Consider the following 23002-nt stretch of genomic DNA (forward strand, 5'->3'; position numbering starts at 1 on the left):
GCATATTTGACATTATATTTTACAGAAAAGGGACATGAAGATGGTTAAGGGACTGGAACATCTCATATGAGGAAGGGATGAGAGAGCTTGAATTGATCAGCCTAGAGAAGAGCAGGCTCAGGGAGGATCTTACTAATGTGTATAAGTACCTGAAGGGAGAGTGTAGAGCGGATAGAGTCAGGCTCTTTCCAGTGCTGACCAGTGACATGACCAAAGTCAGTAGGCACACACTAAAATACGTGGGGTCCCTCTTAAACATAGGGAAATGCTCTTTCATGACTAAACACTGGCACAGTTTGCCCAGGGATGCTGTGAAGTGTCCATCCTTGGAGATATTAAGAGGTCATACAGACATGATCCTGGGCAACCTGTTCTAGGGTATCCTGCTTGAGCAGGAAGATTGGACCAGATGACCTCCAGACATCCAATCTCAACCATTCTGTGTTTCTGTGATTCTCTGATTCTGACATTGTAAGTAATACAGCTTAGTTGATTCAGTTTGGTCACTAATGGTCTCTGATGACTTTCAAGCCATTTACTATGACAAAAACTAAACAGGTCTGAACAAGGTATTTTTAGATATGTCACAATCCACTTGATTAACTTTTGAAAGTATCTGTTTCTTATTTTCTATGTGAATTTCACCCAAAACCTCCCAAATTTGCCCTGCATTTTTGTAGCTCAGTGGGACATATATGAGAGCAATAGAGTCTGAGATACAGAGATACTGAAATTATTGTTCACTTCTCCAGCCATGCAACTTATACCATAAGTGAAGAAACGTGCTGCAACAAGAATAAGCATTTCAGACACACACGAGCCAAAGCTCCTTTTACAGATGGAGTTCATGTGTCTCGAAGATTATGTTGGGTACTTCCTAGGAGGGCCAGTAATGTTACATACTCCAGTAATTTAATCCTTCCTTATAAGATAATAACTTTTTTCTTTGCTGCACAGCATTTTCAGCCCTAGCAGTAAAACTTTAGAAAGACACATTCAGGCACTCTTACAACAATACTCTTCCTTGAATAAAATTAATGTGACCTGGCAACAAATACATACAGATAAACCCCATCCAACCTGGTCTTGAACACTTCCAGGTATGGGACATCCACGACTTCTCTGGACAGCCTGTTGCAGTACCTCACTAACATCATGGCAAAGAACTTCTTCCTAATACCTAATCTAAATCTAGTCTCAGTTTAAAGCCTTGTTCTATCATTACATGCCCCTCTAAAAGTCCCTCTCTGGCTTTCTGGTAGGCTTCCTTTAGGTACTGAAAGGCTGCTATTTTGTCTCCCCAGAGCCTTCTCCAGCCCGAACAATGCCAACCCTTTCAGCCTGTCTTCATGATGCTCCAGCCCCCTGATCATCTTCATGGCCCTCCTCTGGACTCGCTCCAACAGGTTCATGTCCTTCCTATGCTGGGGGCCCCAGAGTTGAACACAGTACTTACTCCAGGTGGTGTCTCACAAGAGCAGAGCAGAAGGGCAGAATCACCTCCCCTGATCTGCTGATCACATTTCTTTTGGTGCATCCCAAGATACAGATGGCTCTCTGGGCTGCAAGTGCGCATTACTACATGGTGTTGAGCTTCTCATAAACAAACACCCCTAAGTCCTTCTCCTCAGGGCTGCTCTCGATGCATTCTCTGCCCATCCTGTATTTATGTTTGGTATTGTTTGACCCACGTGCAGGATTTTGCACTTGGCCTTGCTAAACTTCATGAGGTTTGCAAGGGCTCACCTCTCAAACCTGTCAAAGTCCCTCTGGATGGCATCCCTTCTCTCTGATGTGTTGACCACACCACACAGCTTGGTGTCACTGGAAAATTTGCTAAGAGTGCCCTCAATCCCACCATTGATGTTGCCAACAAAAGATGTTAAACAGCGTCAGTCTGAGTACCAACTGCTGAGGAACACCACTTGCCACTGGTGATCCCTTGTACATAAAGCTGTTGACCACAATTCTTTGAGTGCAACCATCAAACCAATTCTTTATCCATCAAGTAATCTATTCATCAAATCCATATCTCTTCAATTTAGAGACAAGGATGATGTGCAGGACAGTGTCAAATGCTTTTGCACAAGTCCAGGTAGATGATGTCGATTGCTCTTCCCTTATCCATCGTTGCTATAATCTTCTGGCCACTAGATTTGTCAGGCACAATTTGCCCTTAGTTTAGCCGTGCTGGCTGTCACAAATCATCTCCTCTGTGTGCATATTTCCCAGGAGGAGCTGTTCCATGACCTCGCTGGTCACAGATGTGAGACTGACTGGCTTATAGTTCCCTGAGTCTTCCTTTTTTTCCATTTTTAAAAATGGGGGTTATGTCTCCCCTCAGTGGGAACTTCACTGGACTGTCATGACTCCTGAAATATGATGGACTGTGCCTTAGCAAATTCATCTGCCAGTTCCCTCAGGACTTGTAGATGCATCTCGTCACATCTCATGGATTTCTTTAGGTGGTCTCAAAACTGATCTTCTCCTACGGTGGGTGTTTCATTCTACCAGTTCCTGCCTTTGACTTCTGTGACTTGGGTGGTGTGGCTAGTGCACTTGCCAGTGAGAAGTCAGTCAAAAAAGTCAGTAACTACCTCAGCTTTCTCCGTAACCTGGGTAATCAATCTCCCACCTCTTCCTGGAGACAGCGTGCATTTTACCTAGTCTTCCTTTGATCACCAATGTACCTACAGAAGCTTTTCTTGTTACCCTTGATGTCCCTGGCCAGTTTTAATTCTATCAGGGCTTTAGCTCTCCTAACCTGATCCCTGACTTCTTAGACAATTCCTGAGTATTCTCGCCAGGCTACCTGTCCTTGCTTCCACCCTCTGTAGGCTTCCTTTTTGTGTTTGAGATTGTTGAGGATCTCCTTACTTATCCATGCACGCCTCCTGCAGTTCTTTTCCGACTTCCTCTTTGTTGGAACAGTTCCACTTTGGCTAATGCTGAAAATACCCACTACTTGTTTTCTGTCAAATTACTCAGAGTTCACACTAGTTTTATTCCTTCACAACAGCTTCATGGAAAGTGGAGAAACCAGAAAGTACACATAGAACAAGGTTCAAGGCTTAATCTGTTAAAACATAAATATTTTTTTAACAAATTTGAACCATCAGAATGAGTTTATGTTTCAGGAGTGCTTTGCATTACATGTCCAAAGTACTTGCACTCATGCAGTGCAGTCCAAGTTGGGAAAAAAAAGCATAATTGTTTCTGGCTCTACTTGAAAACTTTGGTGGTTGTCAAGATTCACACCCTCTTCAGGCTTCCCCTGGTGGCTCTCAAAGAGAACAAGCTTTAATTGTACAGTAGCAGGTCTGTCTAGGTAATATTTCTACTGCTTTTCACATAAAGTAAATCTCCATTTAAAAAAAAAAATCAATTGCAAGTTTTAAAATACATTTTTTTATACTACCTACCTTTGTATCCACATTATTGTCACCTTGTGTTACAAGATCTCATATTGACTCTCCCAAGGATCTTAATAGGCATATAACTAACTTCAGATAATGATACTAAATACAGCAAAACAGATTGAGAAGAGAGGGGAGAAATAACACACACGAACTAGCCTAGGAGTATAAACAGTTTTGTCAATGTAGGCACGTATTTTATTCTAAGGCAGATAAAGTACAATTTTTTCTTTTCAAACTTCTAGAGATTTTATGTTTATGATTTTATGTTTCTATCAATATGCACTTTCTCCTTTTTTCCTACATCTGCCAACCCAAATATCATTATACCCTGCCAATTAAACTCTATTCTGATTTGAACGGTCCAACTGATTGTGTCTTCATATGCTGTGTTCATATAGGGCTGATGATATTTGCTCTGTTGGTATAACTTAGACCTGCTTTTCCAGGAGTTAATGATACTACAGAGTTCTATGCCGAAGAGAGAAGTCTTGTTGTTTGTTGTTTTTTTTTTTCTCAATTATTTTTCAACACGCCATTTTAACATTTGTCTATTTAAATAAGCTACTTACTTGTCTGGACACAGTCATGAGATATTCCAGTAGTAGCCACATGTCCCAAAACTGTTTTAAAATAACTTTGCCTCATATGGCTCTAATGGAATAGGAAGATGTTTTGATTTTGAAAGAGGGAAATGAGGCAGTGGTTAAACTGAGGTAACTGTTAAAGAACAGAGTGAAGATCTCCAGCTGGACCTGTAACTCCCAAATTTCATTGTGTTATCTCATACATCACTTTACTGCCCTAGCCTCCAGATTGATATAAAACTTTTTTCCCCCATTCTATACTACACAGCCTAAAGAAGGCTAATGACATCATAGAGAAATGAGATATGTAGCTGTGTTTGCCTTCTGCGTTCCAGATATTGTAAAATATAATAAGACCATATTTCTCAATGTCAACCAGCCTATGCCAACAGTTTCTTGATGAAATATAAGCACAGTAGTATACTATGAGTCCCAAAGAAACATAGACTCGGATGAGCAGAAGGTGATAAATATACACTGAAATTTCATCATAATTATTGATTCAATACAATCACACATAGTAATCTACTATAAAGTGTTCTGTTTGTTACAAATTATACAAGTTGCACGGAACTCAATAAAATCATGTTTGAGTGAGCTCTACTAAAGTGAAATGTCACTTCTTACATTTGAATTAAAGTCCAGTTACTTAAATGAATCAGTCTGTGCAAACTGCAATTTTAATAATAATGAACCTTTAATTGGTGATGTTACACTGTGGGGGAAAGATTTTTGCAATGAATATGACACATGACCACCCTGTCTTTGGTTGCTAAAGCAATGAATGCTGGTTACAACTGTCCTCTCTCATTTTCACAGCTTAGAGACTTTCTGAAAGTAACACCAGCTTTGAGGACTACAGTAATCAGTAAAGCACTTATTTGTAGACATCATAAAATAAATGTGCCAATCTGATTATAAATATCAAAAAAATATTAAAATTTATTCTAAAGATACATCTTTTCAACATTTGAAGTTTTTCTCTTTAAGGTTTTGTCTGGGGTTGTTTTTCCCCTCCCCTTCCCCTCCACCCCCATGTCAGCAGAGGTGTTATTTTACCAGTCCCAGTTTGTGCCTTTAAAAAACTGAAAATATCTTACACAGCTTGGAATAGTTCAACTACAGTGAATAGATCATGACTGTATTTGGTTTAAACTGTCCCTAACTGACTCTCCAACATTTTGAGGAAACTCAGAGACTTGAAATATTTTTATTGACCTGGAAAAGGTCTGGATTATTTTTTTTTCTAATCTAGAAAGAGTCAGCAGGGCTTAGACATCATACTCACTGACCTGGAAAGACTGCTATTTCAACCTTGCTTGCTAGGGAATGATTGTAAAGGAGTTTTAGCAACTTTGCTTTTACTAGCATATACTCTATTTTACTGAACAATGTGGTTGTTACCCACATTGCCTTCTTTTCCAAAAGGACTTTAAAGAATCATTCATTAATTAGGAGAATGCCACATTGCATGCTCAACTTCTATTTGGTGAGCTACTTGGCAAAGAATACTTCTAGTTCTTTAACACAGTTTTGTTCAGCCTCTGTTACTGAAACACAATCTGTTATCTGAGACCACTTCACTAATGCTAGGACTTTTCAAGGAACTATATAGTCTTATTCAGAAAAGACCAGTTCAGCAAAACAAAAATTTTTGGGGAACATATGACAAAGCCATTGTCCAGAAAGGTTTATTGATTTTAAATGGTATTTCTGAACCCAGCTGCAGCAAGAGATTAGGGTTTGGGAAACTGTTTTTAATATAAGTGAATGACCTAATGTAAAGGACCTCAAAGCATTTTTTAATATTTTACATTGATTGTGCATGTTTTTGTTTCTTGTCTTTCAGTACACTGTTTATAGAGGAAGAGATACCTAAAGTTTTTTCTTGGATGAAAAGACTTGAGTTCATAGGTTGCTACCTGAGACATCATTTATGAGGTGAAAATATCAGGGCAATTAACTGAGCACTAGTCACCAACCAGGTTTAAGCGTCTAGCTTGCTTCTCCTTAAATTCGCATCGTTAGAGGACTTCTAAGTAGTAATTCACTAGAGAGCTGACAACACCATGGCAGAAAAGAATCAGAGGACAATTACAGTACTGCTGCTGAAAAACCTGGGCCTGTGCCTTATTTGTTGTGATTTTATAGGAAATTACCAATATATGTATTTTATTTTAGAAAAACCTATCTTTGCAAGTCATATATGCCTTGCTATCTAAGGTGCTCCCTGTTTAAAATGAACTTATGTAACTCATTCCTACAGGGTAAGAGGTTTAAGTAATGGCACTGTGACTTTCTTAAAGTTAAATGAGTTAGTACAATGGGAAATTATGCAAGATCATGCCCTAGAGAAAAAAATACATTGATCATATTTGACCTTGAGTCTATTGATTATTCTAGATACTCTGTCCCCCAAAACTACAAAAGATCCTAATTCCACCATGACATAAGCAGCAGAGTTTCTGCTAAAACTTTTTTAGAACATAAACTGCGTTGCAAATAACTATTCAGAATGATAGAGAGCACACAAGTCCTAAATCCACCCTGTAGTTCCAGTTTTCAGTTGTGAGTGCCCATACCACATCAGAAAGGACCAAAAATCATTTTTTCACAGCCAGTTCCTGCATATTTAAAATATTTAAACTTAATTAATTGTGTTAATATACAAACAGCATTAATTGCCTTCGGGCAGGGAAGGTTGCCTCATGATATAACTTCAGTATCACAGTCTGTATGTTTGTTTTGATCGGAAGAAAACAGTGTCAAGGGCACAAGGAAATATATGAGATACCAATAAAAACAGTGCCAGAGCATCACGTGACAGGACCATATACATTTCATGCAGATTCTGAAGCAGTAATTTTCTCTTATTTGAGGTGAAAGGAGTGAGAAGAAACACAATTTGGTCTCTATGTAAATAACTTGGTTTTAAGTTACAGCAGTTTCTCCTCAGACTTTTCATCTCAGAACTGACAGATTTGTGGTCATTTTTACTCAGAGAAATGAACATGCGTCAGTTTCATTATTTCTTCCAGCCAGCAGCTATTACAGAGATCAAACCTTCTTTGTATCACATTCCATGATAAGGGAAAAGCAACTGTCAGCAGGATTACTCCAAAGGAAAAAATGCAAAGATTCCAGAGCAATCAGATGACCATACCCTCCAGAGAAAAATAACCTGGCTGGCCTGATGTGATGGTTCAGCAACCTTTCCTGCATGACAGAAGACAAGCCAGGTCTTCACACTGAGCAGGCGTCGTAACCAGAGCAAGTATGATGTGAGTGAAGGGTGTCTGCAATTTTCTCTCTCCTTTTTCCAAATATTACCTAATTAATTGCTTTTTATTCTGTTAAAACGGCCTGATATGGATATGAAACTTTGTTAAAGGCCAAACTTTTCAAAAATATGTCATCCCAACCAGATATTAGTCTTAGCATTTCATCAAGAACAAAATGAGCAAAGACATTTTCCTCTCTGTGTAGGTCAAAATGTGGAAAAAAAAAAATCACACTTCCATTTTTAGTTCCTTTAAAAGATGAGACCATTAATGATTATTGAAGGTTCCTGAATTCCACTATATCACACAAGGGAGAGTATGCAAAAGCAATAGACCAGGGAAGTATATTCACTGTGGTACGGAAATATCTTATTACTGATTGTCAATTTAAAAACTTGAATGACTGCTATAATCTTTTACATTTTTCTTTTAAATTAAAAGTTGAATCCTTTATCAGAAGGCAAGAGGAAATACAAAGAACAGAAATTATCTATTAGTCATGTGTATATTTATTTTCTCCAAAAGACCTTATTTTGATTAATTTCTTTAGTCAAAGGAGAGAAGTTTTTACAGTAGTAGAAAAGGAAGCTGAAGTAGTTATAAAACATGTGGTTAAAATAACTGACAGTCTTTACATGGTAATTGTTTAGTATCGAGTGTGATCACTGCCAAACTATTTGTGAAGAAAAGCAGGACTGCCTGGAGAGAATGTTATTCCTGACATTATTTTTGGACCTTTCCATTTATCAAGGAACACAATAAAGCAGCTTATAATGAGAAGTAGTCCATGGTCTTGCTGTTTTGGAATAGTGTAACATCATTGTCTAGTTATACCGGGCCAAATCCTTGCAAAAATCATATTAAGTGTATCTACATCAACTTGCAAAAAAAATGGTCTTGATGCAGCCATTTTCTCTTTAAAGAGGTAGGATGCAAGTTAAACCAGGCTAGATATAGCAAGCTTTTTTATTGAATGGGAAAGTTTTAATGCAGTTAGATAGAGGATGCCTAGGGGGGTAATAGGATAAATATTGGGTTAAAAGTTGAAGAAAGATAACAGTTAAAAAAAGCTTGCTTTTGAAATCAGCAGAACATTTATAGAAAACTTCCTTCCAGTGTCTGCTAGGAAGGGGGAGAAAAAGTACTTTAGAAATGTACATGGAAACAACTGGAAAGCAATAGAGTGGTGCACTAGTTGTGGATCAGACAGCGTTAATTTTCTTTTTAGTAGCTAGTATGGGGCTATGTTTTAGATTTGTGCTGAAAACAGTGTTGATTACACAGATGTCGTCTTTATTGCTGAGCAGTGCTGACACAGGGTCAAGGTCTTTTCTGCTCTTCACACCACCCCACCAGTGAGTGGGCTGGGGGGGCACATGAAGTTAGCAGGGGACACAGCTGGGACAGCTGACCCCAACTGACCAAAGGGATATTCCATACCCTGTGATGTCATGCTCAGCCTATAAAGCTGAGGGAAGAAGGAGGAAGGAGGTCACCTCCAGAGTGATGATGTTTGTCTTCTCAAGGAACTGTTACACATGCTGGAGCCCTGCTGTCCTGGGGATGGTTGAACGCCTGCCTGCCAATGGGAGGCTATAAATGAATTCCTGGTTTTGCTTTGCTTGTATGTGCAGTTTTTGTTTTATCTGTAAATCGTCTCTACCCCATGAGTTTTCTCACTTTTGCTCTTCTGATCTTTTCCTCGACCCCACGGAAGGGAGTAAGCGAGTGGTTGCATGCAGCTTAACTACTGGTTGGGATTGAACCATGCTAATCGGCTATGTTTGTCATGAGAATTCCAGACTTGAAAGCCAATTGGATTTGTTTTTACTGCATGACAGGGAAACTACCAGTAACTGTCATTATACCAGTAATGGTTACAAAATCACGCTATGCTTTGACAAGATGTGAAGTTCAGTGACATGATTAGTTACTGGAAAAACTGTTGAACTATGGTATAGTTTAGATGGAAAGGACATCTGGATGTCATTTAGTCCAACTTGGTTTGAACTCTTATTCGAAAAAAGCGCAACTCAAAGCAGTTTTCTTGGGACCTTGTTCAGTTAAATTTTGGTTGTCTCCATGGTTGGAGATTCATGGTACAGATCTGATGATTAAACTAAAGGTTGTAAGTGGTGCAGTTAACTGATTTTTTTCTTAAACAGCAATTTTCCCTCCTTGTTAACCACAGTGCTAACAGATGCAGAGCTAGAAAATTGAAAGGAACCCAGTGACTCACTTCTATCAAAACCAGATTGGTTTTGTATGGGATCTCACTGAAGGCTCACTTCACAGAATCACAGACAGTTGGGGATTGGAAGGGACCTCGAAAGACCATCTAGTCCAATCCCCTGGCCAGAGCAGGAACACCTGGATGAGGTTACACAGGAAGGCGTCCAGGCGGGTTTTGAATGTCTCCAGAGAAGGAGACTCCACAACCTCCCTGGGCAGCCTGTTCCAGTGTTCTGTCACCTTCACCATGAAGAATTTTCTTCTCATATTTAAGTGGAACCTCTTGTGTTCCAGTTTGTACCCGTTGCCCCTTGTCTTATCATTGGTTGTCACTGAGAAGAGCCTGGCTCCATCCTTGTGACACTCACCCTTTACATATTTAAAACACTAATGAGGTCACCCCTCAGACTCCTCCAAGCTAAAGAGCCTTTCCTCATAAGGGAGATGCTCCACTCCCTTCATCATCTTTGTTGCCCTGCACTGGACTCTCTCCAGCAGTTCCCTGTCCTTCTTGAACTGAGGGGTCCGGAAGTGGACACAATATTCCAGATGTGGTCTCACCAGGGCAGAGTAGAGGGGGAGGAGAATCTCTCTCGACCTACTGCCACAGCCTTTTGAATACACCCTACGATGCTACTGGCCTTCCTGGCCACAAGAGCATGGTGCTGGCTCATGGTCATCCTGCTGTCCACCAGGACACCCAAGTCCCTTGTATTTTTATATATAAGGTTTTTTTAAAAGATGGATGCAATCTCAAAGCAGTGGTGATTTCAAATTGGGTCCACCTTTTTGAATATACGTATACATCTGTTGGAATCAGATCTTGGGAAAACAAGAGGTCCAAGTCAACATTTTATTTTAATTTCAGCAAATTATCCAAAAAAGTTTATATTTAATTTACAATTTTATTCAAGTCATGAGTCTCTGGACAGATTGATTTTCTTCATTTCAATCCGTGAAGAAAGAAAAATAGGATAAAAAAATTTTCAGAGGTTTTGTGGGTTTGATTTTGTTTGATTTTGTTTTCTGTCCCCTCTAACCTTCTGTTGTCATTAAGTTCGCCCTCCTCCACAACAATCTAATGACTTCACTTCTTGGAGATGTTGTCTGTTTCAACTGACAAAGTATCAAAACAAAACAAAATAAAATAAACATCCCCACTAGGGACAAACAAACCTCATAGTCAAAGGTTACATTAAAATTTCCCAAGTTTTGAAATCTCATACATAGTATAAGTTGTTCATAGGATCCTTATATTATTCTTTTCCTGTGCAACACCATTCCTGTCACATCAAGAACTCTTTACGTTAAAGACTGGCTGTTGTAGTGGGTGTCCATAGTCTCACTCAGACAGCCTTTGGGAAGTACTCAAGACAGTCATTTGCTTAATTCAACAGCCTTGTCTCTGTCTTGATTTTTTGGAACTGGTGCACAGCTCAGTCACTATCCACTATTATACAGCAAGGCTCCCTTACAATAAATAAAAGTGTTTTCATTTATTTAATGAGTGTGAATAGAGGTGTCTTAGGTATTGAATGATGTTTTTTCCATTAACTTCAGCACTAAAAATACACAGCACAGACAAAAATACTGTGTATTGCTCAGTTAAAAAGAAAATGCTACAATATTATGCAGTTGTTCCCCCACTGAAATAATCTTAATTTCTTTCTTTCTCCTCCATTTGATCACATTATAAAAACATTTTTCCAATTTAGATAGATTTTTTTTTTGCTTCATTACATTGACTTTTTCCTTCCCCTCAGTTCTGCAGTGAGCAGACTGCATGCACACACACATGCACGCTCCATCCCCTCGCACCCTCCCCCTCCACCCCCCCGCCATTCTCAGTCTCTCTGCTTTTAGCAATAATTTGCACATAATGGAACAGCCAGAGGGGGGTTTGATCAATGACCTCTGTCTCGGAGATGCTGTTCCAAGGGAAACACATCTGCCAACATAAAGTATTGGAGCAATCATAGCTCAGTGAGCGCCATAATAAGCAACTGTTACACTGGAGCCATCAGTCATGTTCAGTTACAGACCTGAAAGGATATGGCACCTCAGGGAGCAATGTCCTTCCATAAATTTGGGCAGCAATGAAGAATGATTCGCAATCAAGTAATAAAAGGCCTAAAAAAGGTCCACCATGCATACTAACATCCAATACAGCTGACAAAGAAAATAAAAAACCTTGGCATTGTTTGCTCGTTATGTAAACTACACAGCTGTCCAAGCAATTAAGATATGATTTTGGGAATTCTCTTGTAAAAATTTGCTAACAGCACTTCCACTTGTGAAAGTGACATTCTTCTTTATCAGTAAAGTGCATTTCATTAAGGTAATGCAATTTCATCTAGCTTAATAGTAGGAATTGCTTAACCTTATGGCAAGAGTACGTAAACAACATAAAATTAATGACACTCCATGCATTGTGGGAATAGATTTGCATTAGTGACAGCATTGATCAAGTAACAGAAAAACTAACATGCACTTCCAATTGTTTGTACTCTAGGGATTTCTGTTCACTATTTGCAAAGTCATATTTCTGGTCTTCTGGTTGCAAACTACTAAAAAATATAAAATTCACAGTAAGCTTTGAAATTTTTCAGTACTAACATAAATGAAACAAGCATGATAAAAAGGACATATGTCTGAGAGGATCCAACTTTACAGGCAGGCTAAAACTGTAAACGAAACAGAAGAGACATGCAGAAGTCTTCTAGAACTTGTGATTCACTTTAAATGTGCAACATCCCCATGATTCAAGAGGGTTTTTTGTTCTGATCCCTTGGACGAGGAAATTTGCAAGTGTTGCAGTGACCGCTTCATGTCCTGATACTTTTATGGATCCAGCTACAGGAATGCTTATTTTGGTTTATGTGCTGTACTTTTACCATTCATGGTATAGTTGTGTGATTACGCAGTATTATGGGCAGGAGGACTCTCTGGTACGTGTGGTTTTTCACAAGGTAAAGTCAGGAAAAAATACCAAGGGCATCTGAAGTCACATCTGCTGCCAGCAGAATCTTCAGTGCTTTGCACTTTATTTCTCCAGAGATGAGACTTTACAGGCACATATGACTGTGCAAGCATACCAGCAAAGCCTGTTGTGGGTAGTCTGACCTCTTTCTTATCAGGAGGTGCTTTTTACTGGCCCCTCTTGATGCCTGAGATAAAGAAATCTATGACTTCTCAGAGCGGTTTGGTGCTTTCCTGAAAAGTCCCTCTTAGGCTAGCACAAACACGGGAAACCATAGGACTAGACCCTATTAATGCAGTTGAATCTTGATCTGCTTTCAGGTCCTCCTTGTTCTAAAGGAACAACCTAATGAAACTCATCCGAAATGCTCTCATTTTATTAATTTTAGTGATAGGAAGATAAGTAAGAAATCCACAGCAGAGATGATGGGAAGTAAGAAGATGGACAGTGCTTTAGCAGGGATCAGCAACTCACCTCCATCAAGGAAACTACTTCCGCTCAGGCTTTTATTTTGTTTTGTTTTGCCCTTTTTTGGTTTATTGCTTATTTTAGAGCTTTTAATTTTAAAAACATAAACTCATTCAGTCTCTTTCTTCCAGACAAAGGACATAAATGGAATTATTAAGCGTAAATCCCCTTCACTTAAATAACATCATGACAGAGAAAATGCCTCAGGCTGCAGAGATTCCTGTTGAAACAACATACAAATAGTAGACAAGCTGAGGAAAAATCATTATTGGTCTCAAATCTCCTTAAGCAATAGCAATCCAGGGTGTTATTGCAACAACAGTGGGTGACAATTTCAGGTAATATTGGGATAGACAAAGTGTCCTTTTCGTATAAAAGTCACTCAACAGGATAAAGGTTCAGAGCTATGAAAGCAAGAGCCATGCAACCAGAGGGAAAGGACATTTTACCAGAAATCACTCCTTGATTATACAGACCTAGAGTTTAAAATCAAACAAAGGGCAAATTCCTCTTATTAACATGTGCCAGGATGTCATTCCGAACGGCAGGGCAGACACATTGGTGGATTAATGAGAGAAGGGTAGAATGAACATTACAAATCTCAAGCCTGAAAAGCCTAAATCGGTGTAATTGCTAAACCCATCAACAGGACAATTTCTAGATAGAGAGCAAGCACGGATATCACTAAACCAAGTAAAAAGGGGATTAAAAGCACGCAATATGCAAGTCCCTGAAGGCATTTCAGCCTTAACCAGTTTACTACACATCACAGTAGGACTCATGATACTTAAGTAGTTAACAGGGTTAACTTATGACAGGAGAACTGATCCCAAGCAATGGTAAACAACTCCTGCAGGGTTTTAGAAGTCTGAGACTCAAATTTATGAAATAACCCTTTCTACAATTATTCAAAGAATTTTTTTTTTTTTTTTTGCAAATCACCCTACAGCAAATCAAGGAAAGCTAGGCAAAGATCCCATTATCTTTATCTCTTATTATCCATCATGAAGTGCTTTTTAGAGGGGAAAAATACACTTCAGAATAAATCTTGACAGGAGATTTCTGTCTCTTTCGCAAATTAGTCACCCATTCTCAGAGGAAGGAAGTAAGCCTGACAGCAGGCATTACAGGTAGTGCCAAACAGCTCTTCAGAAACTGTTAGTTGCTAGGGGAAGTCCTGCAGTCATTACTCATTTCTAAATATGAAATCATTATATTGTTTACAGTTTTTTTCCAGTTATAGCTCCCAGGACTTACAAAAATCACTGATAGATCACAGACAACATCAGGGGAAAAAAAAAAAAAAAAAAAGAAAGATTTAAACAGAAACCTATTCCCATGCATCAAAACAGAAGAACATTTCTAAGTTCTCCTGGAAAGGATTATCAAATCACAGGAGGCCCACCATGTCTTAATTCTTCTAACACTTTTTTTTAATTGACCCATTCTTCTATGATTTTGACTCAAGAAGCTCTACCTTCCACCTGCAGTTCTCCAGTTTCCACAGGATTGTTTATTGCTCTTTACACATGACCTCAGTAATTAATGGAAACATACTAATCACTCAACCCCGGGTTCTGATTTCTGTGAAGAGTTATAACTTATTATTTTCTCCTCTCAGTTTCCCTCTCAAACACCTTTTAGTAAAATTCACTACTGTTGTCATTTTGTGAGTGAGGACATGTGGTTGAGACTGGGTGAGACTTTTTGCAGTCCAGAGGACTCTACAGCTCATATAATACAAATGATGACATATTCCATGAATCATAGTTAGCACAGTGGCCAAAACCAAGGTACTTGTTCTCTTTTAGTTTTGATAAAATATGCACACCTAATGAGAGAACTTCATCCACAAGTAGAGGGCCAACATATAATCCTCTTGGACCTTCAGGCAGTCATGGTAAATTGTGCCATTTGAAAATAAGCCTGAGATTATTAGAGAGTTTGTGCTAACAACCATGTATTTTATGGCATATTTAAGTATTCAACTTAGTTGAAAGCCACCTATATGACATATAACTTGCCCTGATTGGACTCTCACTTATCCCAGTGACAAATCAGCCTCAATGCTAGTTTCAAACTCAAGAAAGCAAATATTAGACTGCTTAGTGCCTATTACTTTGCACGAGAACTATGAAGATATTGACTCATGTAATACAATATTACTACCATGAAATGGAAATAAGTTAACAAACATATTCCTTTGATTCCTCTTTCCCCTCCCTCCAGCTCCCATCATACAAATCTAACATATTCTGAAAGTTTAAGTTAGAAAAGCACATGAAAAAACATACAGTTTGTATATGGTTTTGTCACCACAGAGAAACTATAGTCTCAATTGTATTTTCCTGATGGATAAAATTAAGCAGAGCTGCCAGGTAATGAAAGATGCTCAAATCTCCTGAATGGTAAATTACTGTTTTACATGAGGTGATGATTAATTAAGGTTTTGTAATTTTGAAATGTTTGATAGAATAGATCCTAGACCACTGAAGGCCTAACCCTTCTGTTTTGTTCACAAGAACCCATAAACTCTCCAATGTCATGTCATAACCTTGCAGTACCTGATTTTGGGCATAGGTTTCATTTAAATATAAGACCAATAGAGACTTATACTTTAAGATTCTCAAAAGATCTGTCTTCTATAATTCCGATACTTCGGTTTCATTCAAAACATAAAATAGTTTCTATTCAATCTCATCTCCCGACTTCAACAACAGTCCTGGTCTGCTTTCAAATATTTTATGAGAATATAAAAAAATTGTTTACACTAGCCTTTTATCATCTAGCAAAGCTATGGTTCATTTCAAGTGACTTCATAAGTGGATATGCATTGACAGTCAATAACTATTCTTCTGTAAACATACCTTGCCCATTTAATTATTATTGAGCTGCAATTATTAAGTTCTGTCTCCCTTTTCCTAAATGATTGTTATTTGCTACATAATTTCGGTCAGATTCATACAAACTTGAGGGTTTATTGGGAAGGGAAAAAAAAGCAAGCAATGTTTTGGCATTACTTTTTGGCTTTCAAATAGCAAGGTTGAGTGGAAAAAAAAGCCACAATTAATACATCAGAGAGCTCTGCCAGGCTTTTATAGCATTACAGGATTTTTCAGCTATAAAGAAACATATTGAATCTTTAGAGCACAGCCCATTCTTCACTGCTTCAGTTGTCTTCTTTTGTTTACAAGTCCCTGCCATCCTTCTCTGTGAATTGAATGCTAAACTGTCTCTGGAGAGACATTATATTGCTTACAGAATGCCTCAGCAGATGGTGCTTCCTGTTGGAACAGAAGGCTGTGATTACACCTGAACTCTTCAAGAACTCTAACCTAAACTGAAAAATAAGATAAATGAAAGTCTTAAAGCTCTATCCTTTTCCTCCTTTGTTGTCCCACATTCAGGAAAACAAAACAAAACACAAAACAAAAACAAAACCAAACAAACCTAGATTGAAAACTGCTAACGTTTTATCAGAATAGTTTGTCCCAACCTCCAATTTTTGGCCACTCCATAACTGATTATAGCACTGCTCATTATAGTTATTTTACAAAATAGAATAAACCTCTATCATGATTTAACACCAGCCAGCAGTTAAGCTCCACACAACCACTTTCTCAATTCACTGCAGTGTGATAGGGGAGAGAATCAGAAGAATAAAAGTGAGAAAACTTGTAGGTGGAGATAGACACAGTTTAACAAGTAAAGCAAAAGTCACATGCACAAGCAAAGCAAAACAAGGAATTTATTCACTATTTCCAATCAGTAGGCAGGTTTTCAGCCATCTCCAGACCAGCAGGGCTCCGTCATATATAATAATCACTTGACTCTGAACATTCCCTCCCTTTCTCCTTCTTCCCCCATCTTTATATGCTACGGATGATGTCACAGGGTATGGAATATCCCTTTGGTCAGTTGGGGTTAACTGTCCTGGCTGTGCCTCCTCTCAGCTTCTGCACTTGGCACAGCACAAGAAGCTGAAAAGTCTTTGACTACTACTCAGCAATAATTGAAACATTAGTGTATTATCAATATTATTCTGATCTTAAATCCAAAATACAGGACTATAACAGCTACTAGGAAGAGAATTAACTTCATCCCAGCCAAAACCATGACAACCTCCCCAAGGAAGAGTCCCTAAACACAAAATGAAGCACCACGAACACCACCTGGATTCAAAAGGTCAATGATCCATAGCAGTTTGTCACTGAATGTGAAATGGAGCCCTTCACAGAAGATCTATGAAGTCTTTGCAGCAGCATTCATTGCATCTGTTCCCCTGATCTAAATGTAAGAAACCCTTAGAGCTAATTTTATGACCATATAGTTTAAAAACAAGAACCATAACAGCGTTGTAGAATCATGGACTCAGAAAATAGCTCAAATTCGAAGGAACCTTTGAAGTCCAACCCCCCTGCAATGAGCTGCTTCTAGCTTCTTCTCGATCAGGTTTATCAGAACCCCATCCAGCTTGTTGTACGTATATTTATTCTTTCAATAATTAACAGATAAATAATTATCACTGAAAGGCAGCCATCTGGAATAAATTCCTGCAAATTATTTTCCATTTTCTTTATATCCCAGACAGTGTTCTACACTGTTTCTACAGACAACCTACAGAGCTCAAATGGACCAGGCAGGACAGAAAGGAGTGAATGCTATTCTCTGCATGTATTGGTTCTATAAATGAATGTTTTCATCTATTACAGAAAGGTTATCAGTTTCATGGCTGCATCGGGATCTGCCTGCCCCTACTGTTGCTAATTTTAACGTCTATGGTCTGAGAGCTTTCAGCCCTCAAATCAAAACACATGCTCAATTCATTTGTAGAGTTCCAGGTCTCTAGAAACCTCTTGGGACCTTGCAAAACAGAGTCCTTCTCTTAAAGGAGTTTAATGTCTTCCCTGACCATGTGATTATTTCATTTCTACCACAGTTCATGCTACAAAAACAAGATAGCCACATTTTTCACAAGGAGTATACAGTGCTACTGCTACATGCATCTGCCAACATCATAGTGTCATTGAAGCTGGAAAGGTTGCCTTCATCCACTTCTAGCCATAACCCAATATTTCCACCATAAATGGTTCCCCATCACAGGAAGCCTTCCACGATTAAATTAAATGGTAAATTAAGCTTGTGTCTAGGTTCAGCAACTTTCATTTATTTCATTGCAAACCTTGACAGAATTAAGTAATATTTTTTTTTTTCAGTGAGATTTCAAATGTCTCACTATACCAAACCATTTATAAAAGCTATTAGTTTAAAAAAAATCTTTTCAGAATCTTACGAATTTCAAAACTTATTGATTGTTTACCACCTTTTTGCGTAGGCACGTTTTCCCCAAAATATAAGTTGTGACAGATCTGAATAGAGGGTAGAAAATATCAAGTACTTTTCTTGAAACGGGCAAAAATCTTACCTCATCAGGATCTTGTCAGTGAAAAAATCCTCTTCATACCTTCTCTTACATTCTCAGAATATATCTGTACAGTGCAACAGGCATGTGAATGTAGCCAAGTACTACCAATGCTACTGCATTGGTTCACACCAACAAACAAAGCTCTAAGCAGACTAACCCACGTGGGATCTGTCTTGGTTCTCCCGCTTCCACACTGTGCCTGCCTTCTGGTCTCTAAATCCATGTTCCCTCCCACTCCTCTCCATGGGTGTCCTCTCCCCACACTTGCCAAGCTCAGCTGGGGTCCAGCTCAGCCTGAGGGAGAAGGGTGGTCTCCGGCCCTTCTGTTCAGCGTCACATTTCTTATCAACTCACGTATCTCGCTGGTGCATCTCTTCTAATGGTTCACAAATAAAAAGAATTGATGTGTACTGATGGACCATTTAATAATCAGAATAGTACTCAGTCATTGCTTAGCATGAGCCTACAAGGCAATGTAAAAAGATGCCTCTAAAAAAGATGTGGTGGAATAATGAACACTCAGTCCAAATAACATTTTGTTTTAAAAGCAATACTAAGTCTTGTTTAAGTTAGCTAGATTAACTTCTTTCAGGTGGCAGTGTTTATGCAGACCTTCCTAGATACATGTGTTCTTAAGCATGATGGGCAAATATGGGAACTGAACAGGGACAGTATTTTTGTTAAAACACAGAAATGACAATTTTTCTTACAATTATTAGGTCAAGTGTCACCATGGAGCGTGATGCACATTTAAACACATGAGAACAGATGGCAACATTTTCATCCACACTAATTATACAGGGGTGAAAACGTGGTGGTCATCATGGATTTCTTTACCTTTTCTTTTTCCTGTACATCTGTAACAATGGCAAATTTTGCCATGTCCCAGCTATAATGTTTTAAAATCCTCTTCACCAATCATCTTCTCATTGTGGTGGAACCAAAGAAAAAAAAATAATACCTCAGTTCAGTTTCTTCTGTCATCATTAAGACAGCAAATTGCACAATTCTTGTTCTGCCTCATGCAATTTATATCCTTCTATCCTTCTATACTTCCTTCATTCCCCCAAGTCTTGATGTCTGCTCATCTGCTGATATCAGTTATATAATTTCAACTTTCTCATATTTGCCTGCCCTTTTCATACAGTTGTTCATCTCTTGATGCCAGTGGAGTAATTTTATCTCCCATATATGCCTAGTTTCCTTTCTTGTGTCTTTCCTCAGAATAAAAGCTCTGTCCCTAAGATTCTATTAAAAAAAAAAACAAAAACAAAAACAAAAACAAAAACAAAAACAAAAACAAAAAAAAACACAAAAACACCTACTTCTCACATAATGGGAGAAAAAGAACACAGATAGAAAAATTAACAAATGCTTAGTCACTGTCACCTATGGTTTTACTTTTCTTGTTTGCTGATGGAAATAGGTGGCTCAGTGCCTGCAAAAAAGTCTAAGTTTTGCCTTTTTTAAAATGAGAAAGGTAAGTCTCAAACAAAGGATTTACGTTTTCAGCCACCACTTCCAATACAGGGTATATTCTTTTTGCACAGTTAAAGTTGTTGCACATTGGGCAGGAGAGCTTCAGCAAGACAAAGACCTACACTTAATGGCAATATTTTCACCTTGGTGACAGTGCATAGTCACAGCTTACTTGTCTTGAAAATCAGACAAGCCCATTTTCTTCTATTATTTAAAGTCCATTGAGTGTTGTCACACTTTTTTTAGTACTGTGGAAAATAATTATTTCTGGGGCTCTCCCTAGCTTTTAGGCAGAAACCTGAGCCTCCCATCACACCAAGAACAATACCAGTTTCACTGACAGCATCACTGTTTTTTTCCTGAATAGATTTTGGTGTTTGGTTTTGGGTTTGGTTGGTTGGTGGAGTGGAGAGAGGTTTGCTCGTTTTTTGGTTGGTTGGTTTGTTGTTGCGGTTGGTTTGGTTTGGTTTGGTCTAGTTTTTAGGTTTTGTTTTTGTTTGTTTTGTTTTGTTTTGTTTTTTTAAGGGCAGAGCTTTCTGTTTCTCAGAAAATTGGTTTAAATCATTCCAGGTTCATGTAAACACCTTACTATGTTCAACAAATTTACAAACTGGTACTTTTTGGAATCTCTGAAAGGCAATAATCCCTTGAGTATTTTTCTCAGGTGCTTAATAAACAATGACTCATCCCAGATATTACCAAAATATTTCCAAACTTAAGGGGTACAATTTTTTCACAGTTTTTGGTTTGATACAAGCATTAAGTGGACCACAAGGGAAGGGAACTATATTAAGCAACTGCTGAAGGAGCAGTCCTTTGTGGTGATATATGGGAAGTGTGATAGGTACAAGCAATAAACCTCACTTGCTGGATCAATGCAAACATGGATCCAACAACAGTGATCTTCCTGAAGAGGTTTAGAAGCACATTTTAGAGGTAAGCAAAAGAGATTTTCACAAACAGTGCATTCCAACAGTACTAAAACCAGCATATTTCACTGAATCCTCAAAACGCAGCACGTTAGCTGCTATTCATCCTGTTTCTCATTGAGGATTAATTATGTGATACTCATTAGAGAAGCAGCCAATGATCTCTAAGACCTCTGTGTCTTTGTACTCACATTGACCTTCTCATGTATGTTTATGCTGTACATACACTTCTCAACAGGGTAGTGAAGAGAAAAAAGGCAGAAGGTCTGTATTTTCAAAGGAATTACATATATGAATATTACCAAGAAACTGGTTAAAATAAGCTTACGTAAATTTTACAGAAAGTCAATGGTAGAGTACAAAACTGAATCCAAGGCTTACTAGTGACAAATACCCTTACTTCCGAATCTCTTTTCCAATGCAAAGTTGTTTCTTACTTTTGATTTCACTGTGACACTGTACATGATCATCAGGAAAGAGTGAGTCAACCTTTAATACTAGACACGTCAAAGGAGTTGTTTTTCTTTATATTGTAAATATCCCCAGGTTATCAGGGTCAAAGTTTAGTGTTGCATTTACTTCAGCATAAACATTGACCAGACAATAACATGAATAAATAAGTCTAAGATCTCATTTCCACTCCATTCAGAAGACTTCTGAAGAGTTTCTGGTGTCAGTCAGTTTCAGAAAGGTGCACTGTCACTATGTGAATGAAATCACATATTCTGCTTCTTTCCAGGACATCACCCAACTTGAGATACTCAAGATGCTTATCAAATTTCATAGCATGTTCACCAGACTACAACAATGATGGTTTAAAAAAAAAAAAAAGTCTCATGTAAGAAAAATTCATACTGTTATCAGTTCAAGCTGATTTAAACCTACCAAATCTTATCTATAAAACTGAGTTTATGCCTGAAGTTTCACAAGTAAAATTTTAATATGCAATACTAAGGTTTTGCACTTTTCCCCCTCCAATTGGTGCTTAAGTTGAGAAAGCAATATGCAATGCACACTAACAAGGAAAAAAAAAGTGGTTTACAATAGGATATATATACTAATAGGAGAAAGTTTGCTAAGATTTCAATTATTTTTAAATCAAATTGATTTTAAAGTTCTTCCACCCAAGGCACTGCAACTTCAGCAGGAAATCATACATGCAACAGTGACCCACATTTTCAAAAAATACATGTACTTTAATGTCTTTAAGACAGTTGCTATCTTCTCAGCTGACTTTACTGCTATTTTGAAGAAACAAACTCATCTGACAGAATTCAAATGCTGGAACAAAGAAGCAGAGGTCTTAGGGAAGCTATCAGGTTGATAAATGACAGACTTACTAAATTGTTGTTATTCTCTCCATGTAACATGAAATTTAAGCATTGAGATATAGGAGATCCAGAGGAAGTATGAGATTTGGAAACATCTGACTGACCTTCCATCTTTTTTCCCAACTGTATTATTATAGTATAAGATTCGAGTCGTGTGTAAAGCAGTACAATGTTTTTATTTGCAGCTGTTTCAGGAGCATTGTATGCAACTGTCAGTCAGGTCTTCACAAGAAGAGGAATTTATGCCCATAAGCTAAGCTCTCCTCATGCAAATATCAAAGTTAATTTTAAAACAGAATGTGCATACAGTACATAAAGACATGAAAACTTTTAAAAAATCTATTTAAACAGTATTCACAGGGAGTGTTTGCATGAAGAGAGCAAGGTTTTCCTCTAAGAGGCAAGACTTCCAGAATTGGTAGTGATTCTCTGTATGTCCCCTTTAAAGTCAAGAGAAGTTATGGAGGACGTTTGTGCTTCGGGCTACCTAGAAATTTGCAGACAATTGCCCTCGGTTCTTAAGCAGTAGTTAAAGAGCCATCCTTTAGTGACATATGTTTTAAAACTTCGTACAAGTTTTCATGAGCTTCATTGTACATCTTCTTCCCCACCCCCAAAAACTTTCAGCTGAGCAATTTGGATCAGTCATGATGGCAAACCAACTCTCTCTCTCTGTTTGGAATCCGGTCAGAACACCTGTAGCTCTACGTAAATAACACATTAGTTCCATAACTAGGTTCTAAAATGCTATTAAAAGTATCTTTATCATCTTGACTGTTTGAATGTGAATTTGTTGCAACACTATCTAGAAACAGTTCTTATTTAACAACAGCTTTCAGGTTGATAAGCTATAAAGCTACATCTGTAGTATTTA

General features: G+C 38.1%; 1 long non-coding RNA gene across 1 annotated transcript in view; it reads right to left on the reverse strand.

The window, feature by feature from the left end:
- Nucleotides 1-18447, reverse strand: part of LOC139826397 (uncharacterized) — a 125435-nt gene extending 106988 nt beyond the window's left edge. Inside the window, exon 1 of the long non-coding RNA XR_011736426.1 lies at nucleotides 18390-18447. This is a non-coding gene — a long non-coding RNA (uncharacterized lncRNA). The remainder of the gene's footprint in view (nucleotides 1-18389) is intronic.
- Between the last annotated feature and the right edge of the window lie 4555 nt (nucleotides 18448-23002).

The sequence above is a fragment of the Patagioenas fasciata genome, chromosome Z (assembly GCF_037038585.1).
Source record: "Patagioenas fasciata isolate bPatFas1 chromosome Z, bPatFas1.hap1, whole genome shotgun sequence".
Lineage (NCBI taxonomy): Eukaryota > Metazoa > Chordata > Aves > Columbiformes > Columbidae > Patagioenas > Patagioenas fasciata.